We start from the raw sequence: 23,410 nt of genomic DNA, 5'->3' as shown, positions 1-23,410 counted from the left end.
ATGTATGGCTGATTCATTTTGCTGTACAGCAGAAACTAACACAACATTGTAAAGCAACTATACTCCAATAAAAAATATATATATACAAATTATATTAAAAAACACCTGAAACATTTATTTTGGGTTTTTTTGTTTGTTTGTTTTTAATTTTTTTCTATTCTTTTTCAAATTCTTTTCCCATTTAGGTTATTACAGAATATTGAGCAGATTTCCCTGTGCTTTACAGTTGGTCCTTGTTGGTTATCTATTTTAAATATAGCAGTATATACATGTGGGCTTCAGTAGTTGTGGCATGCAGGCTCTAGAGCGCGGGCTTAGCGGTTGTGGCGCACAGGCCTAGTTGCTCTGCTGCATGTGGGATCTTCCCGGACCAGGGCTTGAACCTGAGTCCCCTGCATTGGCAGGCAGATTCTTAACCACTGTGCCAACAGGGAAGTCCCTATTTTTTTGTTTTTAGATTCCACATACAATTGATATCATATGCTATTTGTCTGTCTCTGCCTGATTTACTTATCATGATAATCCCCAGGTCCAACCATGTTGCTCCAAATGGCATTGTTTCATTCTTTTTTATGGCTGAGTCCCAACCACATGCCTAGATTTTCCAATGGGTAGGAAGGATCTGGGAATCTGCTCCATCAAGCCCCCTAGGTGATTATGAAGATAAAAGATGATAAACAATGACAAATGTCAAATTGTGAGTATTTATTTTACCATAAAGTAGGGCTTTTCAGAAAGAAAGAACTCCATGACAGGTTGAAGAAGTCAACTCAGAGAAGGGTATAACAGAGATTTTAGCCTCAGAAATATATTCCTATTACAGGGTCAGAAGTAACAATGTGTAGGCCCAAACCACCAGATGAGAAGTCCAGAGACCTGCATTCTTCTCTCTCCTAGGTATATGAACTCAGGGAAGTCACATGGCTACTAGCTAACTACTTAAATAAACTAAATAGAAACACCATGTCTAAACATAGGCATAACCAACATATTTAAAGTTGTCTGAGTCTTAGTTTTCTCATCTATAAAATGGGAGCACTCATATGAATCCCCAAAAGGCTAATTTTCTCACTGCAAAAGTAGAATTGAAAGAAGTTCTTTTTCCTCTTAATTAAAAAAGAAAAAATAAAAACAAGCAACTTTGTCTTGCTCCTGTCTTCCAGAGATGCTATGGGGAAGAAAGTGGAGGCTCTCTATTTAGAGGGAGGGTTTGTGTTACATTTTCTCACCATTCTGGCTCACCTCATTTTACATTAAAGTGGGAAATGAGTGAATGTTATGGGTTGAATTGTGTTCCCCCAAAATATATGCTGAAGCCCTAACTTCCAGTACCTGTGAATGTGACCTAATTTGAAAATGGGGCATTTGATTTAATCAAGTTAGGATGAGGTCAGTCGGGTGGGCCATAACCCAATATGACTGGTGTCCTTATAAGAAGAGAGAACTTTGGATTTGGACACAGACATGCACAGAGAGGAGAATGTCCTTTCAAGACATTGACATGGAAGGAGAAAACCATGTGATGACAGAAGCAGAGATTGGAATGTTGCAGCTGCAAGCCTGGGAGCACCAAGGATTGACAGCCACAACCAGACACTAGGAAGAAGCAAGGACTGAATTCCACCCAGACTCTCAAGCAAGCATGGCCCTGATGACACCTTGATATCAGTCTTTTAGCTATTTCTGTTGTTTTGAGCCTCCCAGCACTTTGTATTGGCAGCCCTAGGAAACTAATTCAGTGAGTGAAGTGCCCTATATCCTCCACACAGCCATGTCTCTTCTCAACCTATCAGAGGAGAAAGAGAACTTCCATCCATCTTGGCAGACACAATAGCAGTGATACACTTTGGGGGCATGTCCTGATGCTGAGAGGAATACCCATCAACCATCAACACTTCCCTGAGTATAGTCCCAGCACCTGGAGTGGCATCACAATGAGGGTAACCAGGCAAGCCAAAGATGGGCTGACAGCGACAGCATAGCTCTCCAATCTATTAAAAGCAAAACTAATGAAACACGGTGTTAAAACCTGTAGCACCCATTCATTTCAAATTTGGTATTAGTACCTAAAAGGCACTCAGCTTTGTATTTAAGGCCCATAAGCTTCTCATACTTTATGGGACAGTTTGGTGAATAAAAGTTCATTACAAAGTAGCATTTGCTTGGGAAAACCAGGGCCTCGTGAAGGAATTTGTGCCAGAACACCTTCCCAAAATATTGCCCTGCAGTGCTGTCGTGAAGATGAACTATTAAAATAGTGGGTTTGTAAACCAAAATCATTACCTCAACATAGTATTGCTGATGGTTTCTTATCGACATAGTCTTGCATAATAAAAAGGTTTTTTATTCCCATTAGTTCACTGGTGGAAATTAAATAATAGGGCCAAGAAAAGCAATATATATTGTCACTGTCAGATATGCAAATAGAGCATATGAAGAACTATCTCCATTAACTTGCTGTCTGCCCAGAGAACCCGACCTTTCGTCTGACATCCATCCCCTACAGGTTAATTGGGGAGGCTGCTTGTTTAAAGAGCCTAGCAATTATTCTGAGGAACTGACTAGCCAAATCTATTTCAGTTGATTATGAGTGAAAATACAGAGCTTAACTCTTCTCTGAAAACAAAAAAAAAAGCATGTTTTGAGGGTGGGGGGAAGGAAATCTGAATTCTGCCCAACGCTTGATGCTGACATTTAATACTGTCAAGAATATTAAATTGTCTCATTCAAACTGCTTTTTAAAGCCATATATTACAAATCGGTGAGCTAGGCACTCAATACAATGCAGCTTCTGTACTAGCCAGGGAATTCAATGATTCTGAAACATTCTAGGCTCGTGGTGTATTTCACTGTCCCTGTAGAATCTCCTGATTAAGTGAGGAAGCCTAGGAATACAGGCATGAAAAGAAGATTTCATTTTTAGTTGTTGCCTTTGGCAAAAGTTCTCTGCCAAGATGGAGGGAATTTATTCTAAAAAATCCGAGTTTTCTTTTCTGCCACATAAAGAAATAAAAATAGCAATGGCCTCGTAAATTATCATTCCTCAGTGTCGGGATGTCTAGTTCTGGAGCCGATTGTTAGGTGAGGGCTGTTACAAAATCACTCTGAAGGCAAGATTCCCCTGCCTATTTCCTTACACTAAAATGATAACTGGGAACAGATGAAGAGGCCTTGGGGCAAAAACATTTTTCCATGAACAGGTACAAGTTTCAGAGAAGGTCAGAGATGACATAGACTTGCTCATCATTATCATACACCTCCCTTCCACCAGCAAAATTCTCAGTGTCAAGAGTACTCACACGCCTCTTATACCATTCCTAAAGGATGTCAGACTCTTATGAGCTCCACATGTGTAAATGCTGGGGCCGCTTTCTCCCTAACTCCCCGAAGCCACCTTGCTGGTGAGCCTGCTGAAAGAGGCTCAGAATGGGTCAGGATTGGTGATTTGGTGTGGTCACATCCACCCTAGCTCCACATTTTTCTCTAATTGACCTAAATTCAGAGAAATTCAAGAGTTCAACACACTGGATCTTGGCATCCCCACTGTTGCATTTATTCTGATCTTAATGGTTCCCTCGCATGCTGGGCTGAATTCTAATATGGCCCCCCAGGATTTCCTTCTCTGTTCCCCAGGACTGTGAATATGATGGGATATCATGTCCATGCTTATGTTGCTTTACATGGAAAAAAAAGGGGGGGGGGCGACTTCGCAGTGCAATTAAGTTAGGGAAGTTACCTTGAAATAGGGAGATTGTTCCAATGGTCCTATTCCAATCACGTGGGCCCTTTCAAAGCGGAGAGTTCTATCCAGTTGGTAGCAGAAGAAGCAAGAGAGATTCAAAGGGTTAGAGGGATTTAATATGAGGGAAGTTCTCCATTGCTGAGTAGAGGGGATCACAGGCCAGGCACCTGTAAAAGGCGTAAGGATATAGTGGTGAGCCCAACAGGTAAGATCTCACAGTTTACGTACTAGTGTGATCCTTCCTTACGTGCTAGAGTCATTCCATAAGATATGTTGATTTATTGCAGTTTTGAAGTTATCTCAAGACTTTGAGTCATAATAACATTACCCCCAAAATGTATGGAAATGTGATCAACATTATTCTTGCATCAAAGAACATCAAGCACTGCCTTTTACATCTGATAGCTAAGATTTAATATTTCTTTTGCAAGAGAAAAGAACAAAAGTAGTAACTTTTATGTGGCAATGAAGTGCTCATATTATACCTCAGTGAGTTAATGAAAAAAATCACTTCGTTTCAGAGATTTGGGTAATTAATCCACAAAGAGAAAGCAAGGCTGTAGCCGAGGCTGGGAGTACTCTGGAAGTACATGAACGATTTGCTGTTTAGATCTCAGACTCACTATGCCTCCTGATTAAACAGGAAAAAAAAAAACCCTTAACCTTCCATTGGAAGCAAGCCCTGACTCTCCCTGGAGACCATTTTGTAACTCAAATGAACTCATTCAAGAGAACCACTGAATTTATCCCAATGGCAGTTTATCATAGAGGGTGTCAAGGCTGAATAGCATAATTGCATGAAGTGCCTGTCTGTATTGGACCAATCCAAATCCATGAGTTTTGTAAGGGAGAGCCCTTCACTGAGGCCTTGGCCTGACATTATCAATATCACTGTTTACAGCTTGTGCTGCAAAGAGGTAAATAAAAAGTGAAGCTAAAAAAAAAAAAAAAAAAAAAAAACAGAGTCTTCATTGAGTTTCATCCTATTTACCAGTAATCCCACTGAGTGTTTTTTTGGATTGGCAAAACTGAGCTTTACATATTTATATTGGTAACATTTTCCAGTAGGTTCTACCAAAAGGTATCTGAGCACCTTGTGTTGTGAAATTCAGGGAAATGGAAAACATTAAAACAAATAAGCCTTGTCTCCCAGTACAGCCTCTGGAAAAGAAATTCTACCTTTCCAAGGGCATCAGCCTAAATGAGGCCTCAGTTCTTAAATTCTTTAATCAGTTGCCGTAGAAACCAGGAGAATGTGGTAAGTGCCTCCAGTTAGCAAGGTAATACAGTGATAGCTTTAATCACCTGTTACTGTCCAAATACACACTTGAGTGAAGGTGGAATTGGTATTATTCATTGTGACTGATGTCCTGCATTTTCAGATCTTTGGCACTTAAATAAAATAAAAAGCCTTATCTCCTACAAGAGAAGGAAAAAGGAAGGAATGCTGGGTACACTGGGATTAGGAGTTCTTGTTTATTAGCCACTGGTGATTTATCTCAGCTGTAAAGCACTCAGAAAAAGTGGAATATAATCCTGTTGAACAAATTATGTGTTGAATTCCTACTATGTGCAAGGCATTCGTGAAAACCAGTAACAGATTATATTTACTCTTATTTCTGGAGAGCACCAGGAAGTTTCCAAAATAAAATGATACACACCATGATCTAAATATGAAAATGGTGAGAGAAAAATGTTTTTCATTTATTTAATTTTACCAGAGGAAGACAGATATTGAGTGTATAGGTAAACAAAGGAATCATCACATTGTAAAGTTAAATCTTTGAGACTTCCAAAACATTTTATCATCCACTCAAAGTTACACATATAACTAAAAGTACAGGTCATAGTTGTGGGTTCTGAAATCAGTCCCTAATTCCATCTGCAAGGAGATTTCACTCTTAACTAGCATCTCTAAATGAAGGCTCTGTTAGTTTTCAAAATTCTCACCTGTGTGTCCCTCTCTAGACTTATTCCAACCCTATTTGTGCCAAGATAATGATCCACTCTTCTATCAGGGCATTTAATTCTGAGCTATTAGAGTTGTTCACTTGTTGTTTGGGGTTTTTCTTCCCTCTCTCTCTTTTCTCATATTCTTGCTCAAAGTCGATTCTTTATATACTATATTGCATCTTTTTTTTCCCCTCTTTCCTCCCCCACTTTCCTTCTCCCTCTTTCCACCTCCCACCTAGATAGCCAGTGTTAAACATCTCCTTTCACCTTTCTCCATGTTCATATCTTGGACACATACAGGGGAGAGGTGAATCACTGTTTGTTTTACCAAAATGGTATTATATTGTATGCAAGAATTACATCTTCCTTTTCTTGCTTAACAGTGCATAATATCCATTTGAATTAGGTGATATAGGTCTACCTTACTCTTTTAGTAGATTTATAATACTCTATGTTTTGAATATACCACAGTTTATTTACTCATTCCTCTATTAATAGTTATTCACTTTGTTTTTCAGTATTGTGCCTCTCCAAACAGAGCTTCAATAAACATCCTTAGACCAAGAATTTTACTTCTATGGCACAGAATCACATGAATGAAATTGCTGAGTCTAACGGTATGTGTATTTTTTACTTAAAAAGTATTGCCAGAGTGCTTTCCAAAAAGTGCATTCTACCAATCATACATGAGAATATCCTCTTCCCCAGATTCCCACCTATCGTAGGTGTAATCTTCCTTTAAAACTTTTCAAACTGATGTGTAAAATTTTGTTTCTTTTAAATGTTTACTAGCATTTTCCTGACTAGTAAAAAAAAATAAATTTTGTTTATTGCCCATCTGGACTTGTTCCTCTATGAACTATCCATTCAAATCCTTTGTCCATTTTCCTTGGGTGTGTTTTGTCTTATGGTTATCAATGTACAAACTCTTGGTTTATATTTCAGATAATAGCACTTTAACTGTCATCTGTGTTGCAAATATTTTTTTCAACTATTGATTTTTACATATCACCACATACATTTTCTTTCTATTTTTTACATGTTGTGATTTAATTTATCTAGAATTTATATGATATAAAATGAGGGTCAAATTTTATTTTCTCTCAGGTGGAGAGTCAGTTTTACCAACACCATTTATGAACTAAACTATTTCTTTTCCCATTGAATTAAAATACAATGTCTTTTTTTCCTGCCCTGATCAGTTTGTAATTTCTATGCTAGTAACTGCTTATTTAGATTATGGTAGCTTTATAGAATGCTTTATCATCTCTTATGCTTAATCCCCCCTTACTATTCTTGTTTTCTTAATTTTATTAGCTATTCTAAATATTTATTATTTAATATGAATTTTAAATCATCTTGTCAAATTCTCCCCCCAAAATACCCTTATTGGCATTGTACTGAATTTACATATTAATTTGGGGAGCATGAGTGTTTTTACCATTTTAACTCTTCTCATCCAAAAATATGGCATATTGATCCATTTGTTCAGAGAATTTTATCTCTTTACATAACAATATGGTTTTTTCTACCATATAGGTCCTATATCTTTTTTGATGAATTCATTCCTAAGTATTTCATAGATTGTCACTATAGTAAAGGTAATATTTTTAAATTTCATTGCTTGGTAAGTGAAATTCTGAAACTATTGCTTTTTTCATATCTGTCTTATCTCATCAATTCTGAAACACACATTTTAACATCTCTGAAAATGAGATGTACCCTATAATAATATCTTAATTATAATTGGCAACTTTTTTCCTTCTTGGGAGTATATAAAGTAATGGGATATCTTAAAATCCATGGCATTTTAGATTTTTTGAAATATGATATAGCAATCAATTTACCACATTTTCTTCTTACTTCTATTTGATATTACTGGAATTTCTTAAGTTTTCTAAATACATAATAATATCTCCAAAAAGATATAATTTTATCTCTTTTATTACAAATTTATACCAATTATTTCATTTTTTTGCTGAGGGTAAATATTGCTGTGTTGTTTTTATTTTTTGGAATGGTTAACATGAACAATTTTACTTTCTTGCTGTTGGCTTTTTAGAGGTCTTAATTATAGGTAAGTAATTTCTTTTCCTATTTCACATAGAGTTTTTACTGGGTATGTCTGACAAATATTAACAACTGCCTTCTAATAAAGTTTACCTTTATTAGTAAAAATCACATGATTTTTCTCCTTCGGCATATATAATTACACTACAAATTTTCATGATTTTGAACCATTCTTGCATTTGGGGGATTAATTCTACTCAGTAATAGTGTATTATTGTTTGTATTTTTTTGTTACAATGCTATGTTCAGTTTGATTATATTTTCATTTGAGTTTTTTTGCTATTGTATTTGTAAGATGGTTAGATTGCATTGTTTTATCTGTACTGTCTTTAGCAGGTGTTAAGATTAAGCTGGTTTTGTGAACTGTGGGAAGATTTACATCTTTTCCTATGATCTAGAATAGTTTAAATACTTGGATGGATGATTTCTAAGGATTTGATTAAACTTAACCACAAAGGCATCTAGTCCTATTAACTTCTTTAATGGCTTCTTTTTATTCATCTTTCCAGTATTTTCTAAAGCATTTAATATACTAAAGTTTGTATACTTTCAGATCAATTTTAGTGATTTACATTTGTTATAAAATCAATTTCCTCTGAGTTATCAAATGTGTTACCACACATTTTCTTAGGTCTTTTAGTCTCTTCCACAGCTGTAGTTATGACTCCTTTCTCCTTTCTAATCTTTCATATTTTGCTCCTTCTCTGTTTTTCTTTAATCAGGCTTACGAGAGATTTATCTGTTTTATTAATCTGTTTAAATAGCTGCATTCCATGTATATTTATTTAACCTTTCTAGCTTTTTTGTTTATTTTCTATTTCATAAATTTTAGACTTTATATTTATTAATATATTCTGGTTTATTTTGTGTAAATTTTAATTTCTTAGAATAACTACAAGGTACCTTCATTTTTAATCATTGGTTAATAATGATGCCACTTAAAGCTATAAATTTCATCTGAGTATAACTTCTATGTTCCATAAATTTTGAGTTCTGTGTCCCATTTTTACTGCCTTGGAGATAGTTTGTAATTTCTGTTCTTATTTTTTTTTTTGATCCAAGAGTTATTAAGAAATGTTTCTTAATGTCCAAATTTATTGTATAGCTATCAGGGAACATGAATTGTAAAGTCTGCACCTTGGGTTTTAAGCTTTCTTTCTGGCCAGCCACATGATCAATTTCTGTAAATATTCCAGGGACATTTAAAAAAATTATACAATATTTAAAGGATGTAAGATTCTGTATTGGACTATTAATAGATCTTGTTACTTATATTACTCATTTCTTCTACATTATTGCTTTTGTTTACTTGATTTAATTTTGAATATGTATGTTAAAACCTCCCACGCTTTTACTTGATAGTTTTTGCTTTATTTAGTAGCTATGCTGTTTGGTGCCTTCAAGTAAAAAAAAAAAAATGCAACTGAATAAAAATACATTTTCTGGTTTTGGAGATTTCAAAAGAGGTTCTGGTCACTGTTTGACCAATATCCAGGGCTTATGTTCACCCACAGAAAATATTCTACTAAGCATTGCAAGCAAGTTCAGCCGTATACTCCCTTCTATCAGAGCAATATAAGAAGTTTGACAAGAATGTCCTTATCTATCAGATTATTTTACAGTTACCTATGCTCTGGTGAATCAGTGTGTTTAATGGTTAACACTGTGGGCTCTTAAGTCAGACTGCCTGGTTTCTAAAATCTGGTCCTGTCACATAAATTACTTAACTTTGTTCAGCTCCATTTTCATGCCTGATAAATGGGAGATAACGCAGTGCACTTCATAGCATTCTTGTAACAATCCAGTGAAGGAATCCATAGGAAACTTGGAGTCAGGCATGTAGTATACACTCAATAAATGTATACACGCAATAAAAATTACCTGTTATATTATACTAAATTCTTAAAGCTCTCCTAAGACCATGTGTGTAAATATTCTTTGAAAAGACCATGAAATTACATACAAATGTAAATCAGCAATGGTATTATTAAAACAAACAAGAGGGCTTCCCTGGTGGCGCAGTGGTTGAGAGTCCGCCTGACGATGCGGGGGACGCGGGTTCGTGCCCCGGTCCGGGAGGATCCCACGTGCCGTGGAGCGGCTGGGCCCGTGAGCCATGGCCGCTGAGCCTGTGCGTCCGGAGCCTGCGCTCCGCAACGGAGAGGCCACAGCAGTGAGAGGCCCGCATACGGAAAAAAAAAAAAAAACAAGAGCAATGCAAGTGCTTCCAAAATATAATTGTTATGTTAATATAATATAATTATGTTATATATAATTATAGAGAATAAAATTATATGAAATTATATACAATAAAACAATACCAAAACTTAAGTGCAAGTCCTTCGAGGACAGGGCTGTGCTCCATCCCACAGCAATACATAGTTCAAAGAAAAGAGCTGGGAACACTGTAGAATAAAGCAAAATATATTTTTTAAATTTTCTGTGATTAAATACTGTTCTCAGTAAAGTCTTGCTTAACTAAACAGAATCAAGATTCTAATTTATTATCTCATATCTCTCTTTGCTACAAAAGGATGCCTCTAAAATGTCTTATAAAAACACTTTTAAAAATATCACTGGAGTAGTATAAGATTTATCATCCACAAGCTAAAACACACACACACAACAGTAAATCAAAAACCATGAAACCTGACACATGTTGGAAGACATTTAAAACCCTCTGCCTCCATTTCCTAATATAAAGAAGAGATTAAAAAAATATATATATATGGGAATGTCTCCATTTCCTTGGCACTTTGAATCTCTATGAGTCAATAACTTTTTGCAGCATTATGCAAAGTGGTCCAAAAAGAGAAAAAAGTGGCGGGGGGGAGTTACATCTCCTGCCTTGTATGAGTTTCAATCCTAGCTTCAGATTCCTGGCACACACTTAAAAACTTTTGTAAACCAACATGTAACGAGTACAATCTAACATAATGCAAATTGAGTACCTGAACACTGAGGGGAAGAAAATTGAAGACGCTATTAGCATGAGAGAAAATTCGCCACTGATCATCTGAGCTCCCTAACACGAGTAGTTTTAAGACTCTGGAATGCTTACAAATCACCAGCAGAACTTGTTAAAATGAGGATTTCAAGCTCCAGCTCCAGAGATTCTGGTTCAATAGGTCTATGAGGGGATCTAAGTATCAGAAATTTTATTAGACTCATAATCAGAGGAAGGACATAATGTCTCTTTTTTTTATCCTCTGGAAAATGAAACAACATAATGTTTAACATGGAAGGATATCTCCTCACCAGACAAATGGGGAGGAGGAGGAGAGATAGTTCCTGAAGACTCTTCTAGCTCTGTGATGCATGTTTGTAAAAATCCAGGCCACGTGCATCACACAGACATTTCTTAATTGTACCAAAGATCTGCACTACCTAGATTTTCCACCTAGATTTTTACCATGGATAAGTTCTCATTTTATGGTATGGTAACCCATCATTACTAACACCATTAAAAACTGTGTCATCATCACAAATAGATTAAAAATCTACCAGCCAACCAGGAACTATTTGCAAACAATAAGACATTGAAAGTCAATATAATTAATATAGAGAAATTATTTCAGAAAATCATTAACACTAATAAAAAAAGAAGGGAGAAGAACATAAGACAATTTGTAGTACAAGAAAAACAACTGGCGCAAAACACCTATGGAAAAATTCAAATTCTCTAATATTTAAAGAAAAACAAGTTAAAACAACAAGGATTTCAATTAGCAAATTTTTTTTAATGATAATAACTCTACTTAAGGATATTGTGAAAAATGGACACTCTTATATAGTCCTGGTGTTGATTTTTGAATTTTTCTGAAAAGTAGTTTGTAATACATGTCTAGAACCTTTAAAAATTTAAACTGTTTTAGTAATTCTTGTCTAGGAGGAAATGCTAAGGAAATAGTAAGCAATTCAAATAAGTATGGCTAAAAAATGTTCATTGTAGAATGATTATAAGAACAGTAAGTTAGAAACAATCTACACATAAAAATGAGGTTATTGCATAAATTATGGCTTTTCATATTGTTGAAATAGTATATAGCCATTAAATTATGTTTGTTTTTGAAGAACATTAAATAGGAGGAAATGTTCAATATAAAATATTAAGCAGGAAGAGAAGGATTAAAATTATGTATTTGGCAAAAATCCTAAATATTTATTTTTGCATAGTCTGTGTGCAAACACAACTGGAAAAATTGCATCAAAGTCTTGAGTGTTGTTTCTGTATAGTAGGATTTTGAGTAATTTCAATCTTTCTCCTTATAATTTTCTATACTTTCTGAATATCCTACGATGCATCTGTGTTCCTTTCATTTTGAGAACTGAAAAAATTAATACCATAGCATATCAAAGGTTCACAGGGCAGAATCTATTCCCCAAATAAACACTTTTATTTCCAACCAATTGCAGTTGAAAAGCAATTTTCACATGTATATATAGCTGGAACAAGGACTAAGTCAAGTAAAGTTCCTATATCATTAATAGAAATGATGCAGTCAGTGTGAAGACTTCCATGTACTGTCAATACTTATGTATTCAGGAAAATCTCAAGCCATAATTCTTTAAAGCTAATTCGTCTCTCTTAAGAACAGAGGAAAAAATTGATATATGAAAAAGTTGGAGGGCACCCAGAGAGAATACAATGCTAGCTTGATTCACAAAGTTTTCTCCTGTGGCCCAGATTGTCCTGAACAGCCCCTAGAAGAGGTCCACCAGGCCTCTCAGCCTCTCTCAGAGGTGAGGAGAATAAACACACCCGTAATACTTAAAGCCTAGTTGGAAAATCAAGAATTGGATGGACTTGGAGTCTGCAAGCGGGAAAGACTATACTGGTTCCTAAACCCAGCTATACATAGAATGACCTGTGGAACTTGTTAACTCTTGACCCCACCCCCAGAAATTCAGAAGTCTGAGGCTACGTTCAGGAATGTATATTTTGAACATATATCTCAGGTGATTCTAACGAAGTCTAAGTTCCGGGACCAGAACTTGAGAGTCACTGACCTAATACCAATGAGGCAATTTAGGCCCAAAGAGGTAAAGTTCAGTTACTTAACTAGTAACAGAGCATCTGGATGTCTTGCTGTATATGATCTAAGTAATAACAGAGAGGAAGGGTTGCAAAGAGGAATGTTCTTTCCTGAACATAAACTGTAGTTAATTTGAGAGGATGCAAAGGAGGGGCAAGGGGCTATGGAGGAAGAAAACTTTCTGTTGAGTATGCTCAGTGTGGGCAGGTATCTACCTATAAATTGACCAGAGATTTGTGTGGCTCTTACAAAAATCCTGAATGTCAGAATGTTTCTTATTATAACTTAGATAACTCAGAACCCAGCTTGGAAACTAAATAGCCATAATATGGTGAGACTTTTTGGCAGTTCATATTTTTCCATTATATTTTTTTAAAGATCAGCTCACCAAAAATCACTAAAAGTGTATTTGCTGTGTGATGTTACAGCTATTCAAATAAAACAAACACTGACTTTCTACCTAGCTCTTTTATCCTTGGTTGCTTTTACTAGTTGACCTTCTAAAATGAGGAGTTATTAAGAGAAGAAATCACACAACAATATTGTATGAACTTTCATATATCCAACCAAAGGAATACTTTCTTTTTTACTAAGCACCTACTATGTGCCAAGCACATTTAGTTAGTTGGAATAAGTCTTGTTAAGTAGTCATTATTATTCCTCATTTTATAGATTAAGAAATAACAAGAATGAAAATAAGATTAAATATTTCATTTAAGGCCACAAAACCAGAAAGTGACCAAGTGGGAATTTGAGTCCAGGACTAACTTGTAAGCTCAGGTTCTTTCTACTTTCCCATAGTGCCTCCTTCATAATGAAAAATACTTTTGTCAATAGAGAATATTTGAATAAAAAAGCCAAAGCACAAATGTTACTCTATATGGTGTTTTTATCTGTACCTTATTAACAACTGTAATTCTTGATTCACTGTATTCTTGCTCTAGAGAAGTAAAAAATATATTCTGCATCAGATTTTTAAAAATTATTATTATATAATTTATGGGGAAACATTACAGATCTAAAATCACCTTCTTGGTATTTTAGTCCTTGAGTGACAGTCTAAATTGTGCACTTGTTCTTTTTAAATAGCCACTGATTACAGGATTGAAAAGGCTTGTTATATCAGAGTGGTCTAATTTTTTGAAATTTCCCTGTGGGTCACTGTATTCTCACATATGGTAAAACCTTTCTCAGAGGGTTGTGTTGAAATTACAATGGAAGTTGCCAACAGGAGTCTGATCAGTTGTCAGTTTCTCTTTGGGTCCAAGAGGTACATGGGAAATTTCTCCCTTGAAAATCAATCTGGTTTGGACTAAGAACAGAAGAAAGTCAATGACATAGTGGTTGTGACCAAAAAAGTGTGAAATGAAGACAGTTTAGATACATGTTGTCTTATCACACTATTGCCTCTCTCCAATTTAAAGAAGTGGCATGTTCTAATTAAAATTCAGGGGAATAACGTGGGAACAATTGTATCATCAGGGAGATACTTTTTTTAAAATTAATTTATTTATTTATTTTTGGCTGTGTCGGATCTTCATTGCTGCACGTGGGCTTTCACTAGTTGAGGCGAGCGGGGCCTACTCTTCGTTGCAATGCATGAGCTTCTCACTGTGGTGGCTTCTCTTGCTGCGCAGCACAGGCTCTAGGTGTGCGGGCTTCAGTAATTGTAACTTGCGGGCTCTAGAGCGCAGGCTCAGTGGTTGTGGTGCACGTCTTAGTTGCTCTGCAGCATGTGGGATCTTCCTGCACCAGGGATCGAACCTGTGTTCCCTGAATTGGCAGGCGGATTCTTAACCACTACGCCACCAGGGAAGTCCTGGAGATACATTTTTAACACAGAATTATTATTTATAATTATTAGCTTTATTATCATTACCATATTCATAAAACATCTGAGTTCTAGAGAGGTTTTCAAAAGCATATTCCTTTGAAACATTGAGTCACGTTGTAGTAACACCAGATTCTATAGACTTTGAACTTATCCCCAATAGGCTATTTTTACTGGAACTAAAGACAATAAACTGAGTATACTGTGAAATATCCATAGATATGCATCCCCTGGGCGCTCCCGAGTTTTTCTCCTTAATCCTTACTAGGTCCCTGTGAAGCAGAGAAGCAGGGGCACTATCTTCGGTCATCAAATCAAAAGCAAAAAACAAAAGTTGGCGAGTATGTGCACTGAAGTCATGTATTAACCCAATATAGAGGGAGCTCAGTTCTTTTTTTTTTTTTTTTTTTTTTTTGCGGTATGCGGGCCTCTCACTGTTGTGGCCTCTCCCGTTGCGGAGCACAGGCTCTGGACGCACAGGCCCAGCGGCCATGGCTCACGGGCTTAGTTGCTCCGCGGCATGTGGGATCTTCCCGGACCAGGGCACGAACCCGTGTCTCCTGCATCGGCAGGCGGATTCTCAACCACTGCGCCACCAGGGAAGCCCGGAGCTCAGTTCTTAATATAAGACTACAATGAGAATTCATTCTAGATCCAATAGTGTAGAGAACAGAGTATGACAATAACGTGGGAGAAGGAGTAAATACAGATGTCCCCTACCCTTCTCCCCTCTGCCTTCCCTAGTCCATATTCCCCAAAGGAGGAATGAGGGAATTCTAAAGAGCCAAAGCAGAACGAGGGAACTGTGGAGAAGGAGGTTGTATTTACTGGCTTCATGTAGTGTTTAACTAACAAAATGGGCTATGTCTTTTGCTAAATTAGCATATAACCTCCAATGACCATTCAGATGTAATGATATCTCTAAGCAGAACTTAAGTGGGTGGTTAATAGGCCTCAGTTTTCCATCTTCAGCTATTTTCTCTATGTATTCCCATTGTTAGGAATGTATCCAGTTCTATCCAAAGCTTAAATTCTCATCTTTACCCTAATGAACACAAATTTTATATCTCCAACACTAATTTTTCAGTCAAGCTTTAGTTTCATATTTATTTCCAGGATAAAATGCCAACAGGACACTTCTGCCAGAACATTCTGCTTTAACCCCAAGTGTCTAAAAATCAAATTAAGGCACACTCCCACCTGAATAAGCTTTCTTTATGTGCAGCTCCATTCTCCCCCACCCTGCCCCGCCACACACACACACACACGTTTTCCTAAAGTACTCAAAAGCTTGAACCTTAAACTCATCTTCTAATCTTTTCTATACCCCACCCCTAATAGTCAGTTACCAAGTTCTGGCATCTTTTTCTTTTATGGTCTCTAGCGTTTATCCCTACCTTGTCATTTCTTCAAATCTAGGCCTTTATCTTCATACAAAATTGCAGTCTCCAACAAATTTTTAGTAATAAACTTTCTGATATACTAAACCCTACAATAAACTCTCTGATATATGAAAGCTAAGTTAATCTTTATAAAACCTCTAATATCATGCCATTTACTTGCTTAAAAATCTGTACTCCGTCATTGTGGCCTTTCTAATCAAATCGAAACTCCTCAGCCCAGCATTTGAGATTTTCCATTATCTGACCTCACCTTGCCTATCCAACTATATAAAACCCCATTTGAACATGATTCCTGAGTCTATACCTTCTGCTTTGGTCATAGTTCCCCTTAATGCTTCCTTCTCTCCTCAAAGCACACCAAGTATGCTCATTCTAAGCTTAGCACTTACCGTGAACTTCTACTTGGAATGCGTGACCTTTCATTACCTAAGTGTTACAACTTTCAAGACTCAATTCCAATGTCAACTTTTTAGTAAAGCTTTTCCTGATAACTTCTCTACAGAACAGTTATGTGCTTCTCTAAATGTCTACAACGTGGACCATGTGAATCTGATTATAGGCCACCATGTGTTGTTTTTTTAGCTGCCTTATTTTATAAACTTGCCTCCTTCTGGATTGCAAGCAGTTGAAGAACCTTGAGAAGAAGTGGTTTTGTTTGTTTAGTTGTTTCTCTAGTAAAAGTCAGAGAACGAAACAGTTACAAGACTATACATTAGGTTTGATGTTGTCTTAATTATCATAACTTAAAATCTTTTTTAAATGTTAAGGGTCTTAAGAAGTCTTTAACCTCATTTCTGAGCATGAAATTTCATTGCCCCACATAAGGCTTAAGATCGTTTGGTTAGAGAAGCACATGGAGACAGAGTCACAAATTCTCCCCCACATAGGTCAGTTTTGTTCAGTTCTCTGTTTACTTTACCCCTGTTCCTGGCTCAGTATTTAGTTAATGTGTGTGAGAGAATGCTGATGCAGATTTGCAATTTTATCACCGCTTTTCTAAAAACAAAGGAAAGCGGTGCTAGGTCAGTAGCATTTTTCTCCCATCTGAAAGTGAGTACATAAACTACATGAAGACATTTAGCAGAGAGCCTAGGAAAGATTACTGAAAGAAAAAGGGCTTAGTACTCATGATTGACAAAGGAGAAAGATTGGTTTGATGTATCTGATTGTCTTTGGCTGGGTTCTCAACAGCAGTGCCTGAGACAAGGATTTACACGCAAATGACATATTAAGGCAGGGCTCCAGAAGAAACTTACAGGGAGTAGAGCAAGCAAGTCCTGGAATGGGTAAATAGGGTATTATTTTAGGCAAAGTCTCAACCTCAGTCTGATCCCAGAAGGAGCTCTGGAGGTAAAGTATTCATTCACCAGTCAGTCCTTGGCTACACCCTGATCTAGTGGGTCATCAACTCCAAGCACTTCCATCCCTGTGTGCCACAAAGCCCCTCCAGTAGCCCAAGGGCAGCCTCCAGCAAACACACAGGGCAAGAGGATGGCCAGAACTGGTAAACAGGCTCCAAAGGGATCTGGGTGGAGCACAGGCAGTATGTTTACTAGGGTGTTCTTAGTTCTGTTACAGAAATAATATAAATGCTTATTTCAAATGTTTTTATGTACATAGAAAAAAAATGTTAACAGATATAAGTCCAGTTATTAACTGCGGGCTGTGATGTTGAAGAAAGGAAACTTTCACATTTTACTTTCCACACTTCTATATTATTAGAACTTTTACAATAAGCATTACTTCTGTAAGAGAAAAAAGAAAAAGCTATTAGCAAAACAAGTTTTTCTACCAAAAACTCAATGATGTATTTTGTTTGATTTAATCACGTTACTGTTGTTTTTGTTGCTAGTAACTCTAGCAAAGTAATACCATCTGAATAAAAATTGATTACCTAGACTGTTAAAATGCTTAAGTCCATTCAGTAATTAACAACTTGCATTCTTACCCAGTATAAATGTTATCTATGGTATGCCCAGAAAGAAAGAAGCCTTGTTAAGGTTTAATTCTAGAAGGGGAGTTAACTGGTTTTGCAATCTGTGGGCACTAGGAGTTTGGCTCTAATTGTAAGATATGGTCCACTCATCTATTTATCATCATTTATATCAAAAATAATTGAAGGAAAAAATTTTAAATTGCCTTTAAAAATGTATTTTAAAAGTACTCTGGAATTTTAGCTGAAAGGTAGGATCACATTTGGTTAAAGCCTTGCCTGCTTTGGTATAATTGGGTAATAGCAATTGGTCAGACCTGTGCATTAAGAAGAGTAATCTGGGGAATTCCCTGGTGGTCCAGTGGTTAGAACTTTGCGCTCTCACTGCCAAGGACCTGGGTTTAGTACCTGGCCAGGGAACTAAGGTGCCACAAGCCGCGCAGCAAGGCTAAAAACAAAAACAAAATAAAAAGAAGAAGAAGAATAATCTGGCAGCTATATATAGTGTAAATTAGAGGAGCAAAAGAATGGTAGCAGGAAGGTCAGTTAGAATTCTACTAGAATAATCCAGGTAATAGGCAATGAAGGTGATAAATAATGGTAAAGGAGCAAGCATTTATCATGTGTGCCCTATATGAACTGGACTGCTAGTAACCAAATAGTAAATGAGGACAATGATGATTTTAAAAATTAGAAGATATACATGAATTACTATAGAGATGAAAATTAGTAGAAACTACTTAGATAGAAGGGCTAAAGGAGAGAGTGTGGTCAAAGATGACTTGGAAAGATAGTGACTATTTTAGCGAGACAATGTTGAGTTTGTAAAGAAATGCTGAATTTTAAATACAGATGGATCTAGACATAAGGATATTCACCAGGCAGTGGAAATAAGTGCCTGGAGTTATGGAGGAGTTGGAAATATAAATTTGAGCCATCACTAGTGGGGTGATGGTAGAAGCTAAAAGAGTAGTTAAGGAGAGCAAGGGTAACAAACCAGAGAGAAAGAACAGGAAATGGAACCATGGGTAATGACCAGATTTGGAAGGCAGTAGGATCCTGAAAGAGACAGGGAAGAGTGGGAAAGGGAGATTAAGAACATGAAGTATCATGGAAAGCAAGAAAGGAGGCCAATTCTGGCAAGTGTCAGGAATATGAAGGCAGAATATTCTGTTGTTTTTCACTGTTAGGAAATTGAAAGTTATAAAACAACCTTATTTCCATCCATTTTCACAGCTCAACAATCAGAGCCCTAGAAGAAATCAAATTCCATATAACTGAGAATTTAAGTAACTCAAAAAGAAGTGTTGCATTTTATCTGGCTAAATTTTCCCCAGAGAATATAACTCGGTCCTTATTCCATATTTATTCAAATTACCCCTTTTATCCTCAATGACAAAATAAAAAATTCTGCAATCTTTGGACCACCCAGGGAAGGAATTAACCTGTCCTCTTGAGTCATCACTAAAGATTTCATGGGCTTAAAGTATAATCCAAAGTAAAGCCACCAAATAAAGCAAGCAATCATGATTTGGGTCAGGTAACTAAGCAGACATCGAAAACACAACTGAGGAGAGCATATACAAGAAGTTAGGGGAGGATCCAGGCAGTGTGCACCATTTAACAAGCCATGGTTAGGTACAGGAGGGAACACAGCCTCGAGAAAGTAGGAAAAGTTTCACAGGTGAGAGCACACATGCTTAATCTAGCACCTGAATGACCTTCATGGCCTTGGGACCATGGCACTCTGGTGCTTTCACTTGCTCTACTCCTAGCCCAGGGGCTTACTTACTTCCCCACAGAGTCTTGACCTGGATTGTCCTAAATCTTTAGTAATTACAACTTTCAGGAGCCTTTAAATTTAAGTATTCAATTTATGAATTATCCTCAGACTACTAATATTTGTTCCTATTTCATGCTTTTTCAGAGCAGCTTATACCCTGATCCAATATTTATATTTATACACACCCACATGCACACACACACTCACACTTTAAAGATAGCGCTATAAACTATTTTCAGAAATCCGATTAAACCTTAGACCTTATATTTAAAATTTAATTTTTTTACTGTCACCATTAAATTGTTCCTTGGTATAAAATGACCCAGATTTTCAACATGAAATATATTTTTTTCACCCTGGCTATTTGCAGTTTGGTAAACCATTTTCACTGCTCAGTGACTTGTATCATATAGGTAGCATTTGTATTATTTTAAGCACCTACACACAATCCTGTTATGATTTCAGTGATTAAAATAAATACACTTTCTCAATGTTTGAAGAAACTTAATAACATTGTTCCAGAAACAACTGTCCATGCACTAGACTCTGTATTTATGCCACATGGAGTGGGCTACAATATACTTGAATGTTGAATCATGCCACCCACTTGGCTGACTTTTTGGACTCATGGACTGAGCATTGCAGATGATCATCACTTCACTCTAGAGTCAATACATTTTCCTTGGCATTCAGCATTTTCAAGGAATCAGCACAAATAGCTTCACACATGTATTCCTTTCTTTTAAGAAGAAAGTGGGAAGAAGAGTGGGATTTTCCCCTGGTATTGTCCTAAAATAAATAGAATTAATTCTGTGTAAATCTGAGAATATGTAATAGGATAATAATCATAAAATCATTCAAATTATTGACTGCTTTGGTGGGGACCATCTATTAATTTTTATAGGGCATATTGATATATCAGTGACTTATGTGTCAAACCTTTGTAATTTGGAGCCATCAAGAAGGTTCTTTGTGGAAGATAAGGTAAGGAATAGAGTGGAATATATAGTATAAGAGTCTGCTCTGTAAGTTAAAACTTCAGTTGATCAATTTCCCATAGAAAAGTGGTTCAGAGTAAGCAGCAAATCTCTGCTAATTTTCTTCCCTTCTTCACTGATAGCCTCACAGTCTCATCAACACATATACCACCTTTGCATGCGTGACACATTCAAGGCATTTCAATGGAATGCTGCAAACATGAATTAAGCTCATTGTATCTGTTCATTGTTCTTTGTGCTATGAGAAGGCAGAGACCATTGGTATGACCTCTGCCCTCAAGTAGCTTATAATCTTATAAAAGCAGATGACTAGCCAACTGTAACACCAAACAGAATAAAATAAATTTTAACACAAATATAGAAACAATATGCTGCCAAAAAATGGAAATGGAGACTTTAATTCTTAATGTAAGGAATCAAAAAAGGCTGTTTAATCTTTGAGGATTACTTGCTTTCCTAATAAGAACCATAAATATTGATTTTTCTGTAAGTCTTTGCAGATGACCAGAACAAATGAGCTAATTTTTATGTGTTTCATCTGATGTGTCATTAATCTCCATATTCATTCATTTAACAAATAAATACCGAACATCTTTATGTGCCAAGAATGTCGCTGGGAACAACATTGAATGTGAATTAGTCCTGGCCTCAAGGAGATTACACTCTGGTGGACAGAGACAATACATGAAAAGTAATAAATCTGACAAATATTAGAAGTTTTGGAAGAGAACATACCAAGACAGAAAGGGAACAAAAAAATATAGCAGCCAATTATTTTCCTAGGAACTGGAGGTTAAGTTAGGTCAGAGACGTAAAGCTAATTATGAAGATAATGGAGACTTAGTTTAAGGTTGCCTTCCCTTGGGTCAGCTACCAAAAAGTTTAAGGTTGCCTTCCCTTGGGTCAGCTACCAAAACTTCCAGCTAGCAGTGCAATGATATGCACAAAATCAAGGGGACAGACTAGTAGAGGCTGCTTCAAATGCATCGTTTATTTCTTAAGAAGTTCTAAAGTTCACTGTGCTTGGTAAGAAGAAATTGCAGGGCCAGAGGAGCCAAAACCCCAGTTTCTTAGATGTTCAAACTTTTAGGATGCAGAAGGGACTGTAACATCTCCCATGAGTCTACCCATTTATCATACAATAAATTCTTGATGGACCACAATTATGTACATTCTAACTGCATCATCAGGCATACATCAGACTTGACCATGGCCTACAACAGAGGCCAATAAACGGTTGATGGAACATTGCAAGTTGAATACATGTACTTATCACCATCACCACCCAAACACATCTAGAATGACAGTAATTTTTTTTTCAGTTAAAAACAAAAAAACAAGGACAAAGAGAAGGAAGTAAAGACAGTAGTTAAGGCTTATCAGCAAAATTTTGGAAAATGGAGTGAAAATAGATATGAGTTAGCTGACACTGCACATCAAAGGAAAGTGTAAGTAGAAGTGCTTTTGCAGGAAAATAGTAATGAGTAGGTCAAACCCCAGAAAAGCTCAGGAAAGGAGGTATCAATTACCACTCAGGAATCAGTAAGCTGAGAGTGAGGATGACGCATCATACAGAACCCAAGGGAATCCAAGGAAATTTCATATTAGGAAAGATGAGATTCTCTAACCCCCTTCCTTTTATCACCTACCAGTTTGCTGGCAGCCAGGATTGTACTGTCAGGGTATCATATTTTGTCTCCAGAATATAAGACTGGAGTATTCCTCTCTGCAAAGAGAAAAAAAAAAACCTAAGGACACTGATATTGGACAGGTCCAATCATCCTGCAGCAAAGCTCCCCATTTAACAAACACAACCCTCCCCCAAAACACACACACCAACAAACACATAGTCACAGAGCCTCTAATCAGCTCTTTATACTACCTCACTCTAAGATAGGACTATACATTCAAGGCTCAAAACCTCTAACCTGGAACATAGAAACCAAAATAGACAAACAGAAAAAAAAAAAAAAAAGGACCTGGAGGAAACAGAGATAATGCAGTGAACATGAGGAAAAACTAAAATAAATAATAACAAATACAACTAGCCTTAATATTCTCAGAGAGATATTCCACTCATAAATTGAAAGCAGATGGATTTTTTTTTAACGAAGCATGAAGAGAATTATAAACCACTCTTGGAAATTAAAAATATAATTTAAAAATATTTTAAAGTCAATAGAGGTTTGGAAGATACTTTGAGCAAATCTGAAAAATAAATACCAAAGAGCAGGGAAATAGGAAAATAAGGACAAGATTAGGATAGCAGTCCAGGGAATCTGACATCCAAAGAGTAGGAGTTCAAGAAAACATGACTGCAGAAAATAGAGGGGGCACCGGGTGGCACCTTCAAGATGGCGGAGGAGTAAGAAGTAGAGATCACCTTCCTCCCCACAAATACATCAAAACTACATCTACATGTAGAACAACTCCTATGAAACACCTGCTGAATGCTGGCAGAAGACCTCAGACTTCCCAAAAGATGCCCTCAGGCGACCTACACGCAGAGGCAGGGCCAAATCCAAAGCTGAATCCCAGGATCTGTGCAAGCAAAGAAGAGAAAGGGAAATCTCTCCTAGCAGCCTCTGGAGGAGCAGATTCAATCTCCAAAATCAGCTCTTACCATGCATCTGTGGAATACCTGAATAGACAATGAATCAT

The 23,410-nt window shown here is 36.6% G+C and overlaps 1 long non-coding RNA gene across 1 annotated transcript in view; it reads right to left on the bottom strand.

Moving 5' to 3' along the window:
* Positions 1-23,410, bottom strand: part of LOC136792214 (uncharacterized) — a 138,826-nt gene that overhangs the window by 53,268 nt on the left and 62,148 nt on the right. The window contains exons 3-4 of the long non-coding RNA XR_010835681.1: positions 22,399-22,475; positions 3,737-3,909 (exon numbers count right to left, since the gene is read on the bottom strand). This is a non-coding gene — a long non-coding RNA (uncharacterized lncRNA). The remainder of the gene's footprint in view (positions 1-3,736; positions 3,910-22,398; positions 22,476-23,410) is intronic.

This window comes from Kogia breviceps, chromosome 12 (genome assembly GCF_026419965.1).
Source record: "Kogia breviceps isolate mKogBre1 chromosome 12, mKogBre1 haplotype 1, whole genome shotgun sequence".
NCBI classification, from domain to species: domain Eukaryota; kingdom Metazoa; phylum Chordata; class Mammalia; order Artiodactyla; family Physeteridae; genus Kogia; species Kogia breviceps.
Note: the sequence above shows the minus strand (reverse complement) of the source record. Positions and strands in the feature narration are given on the sequence as shown.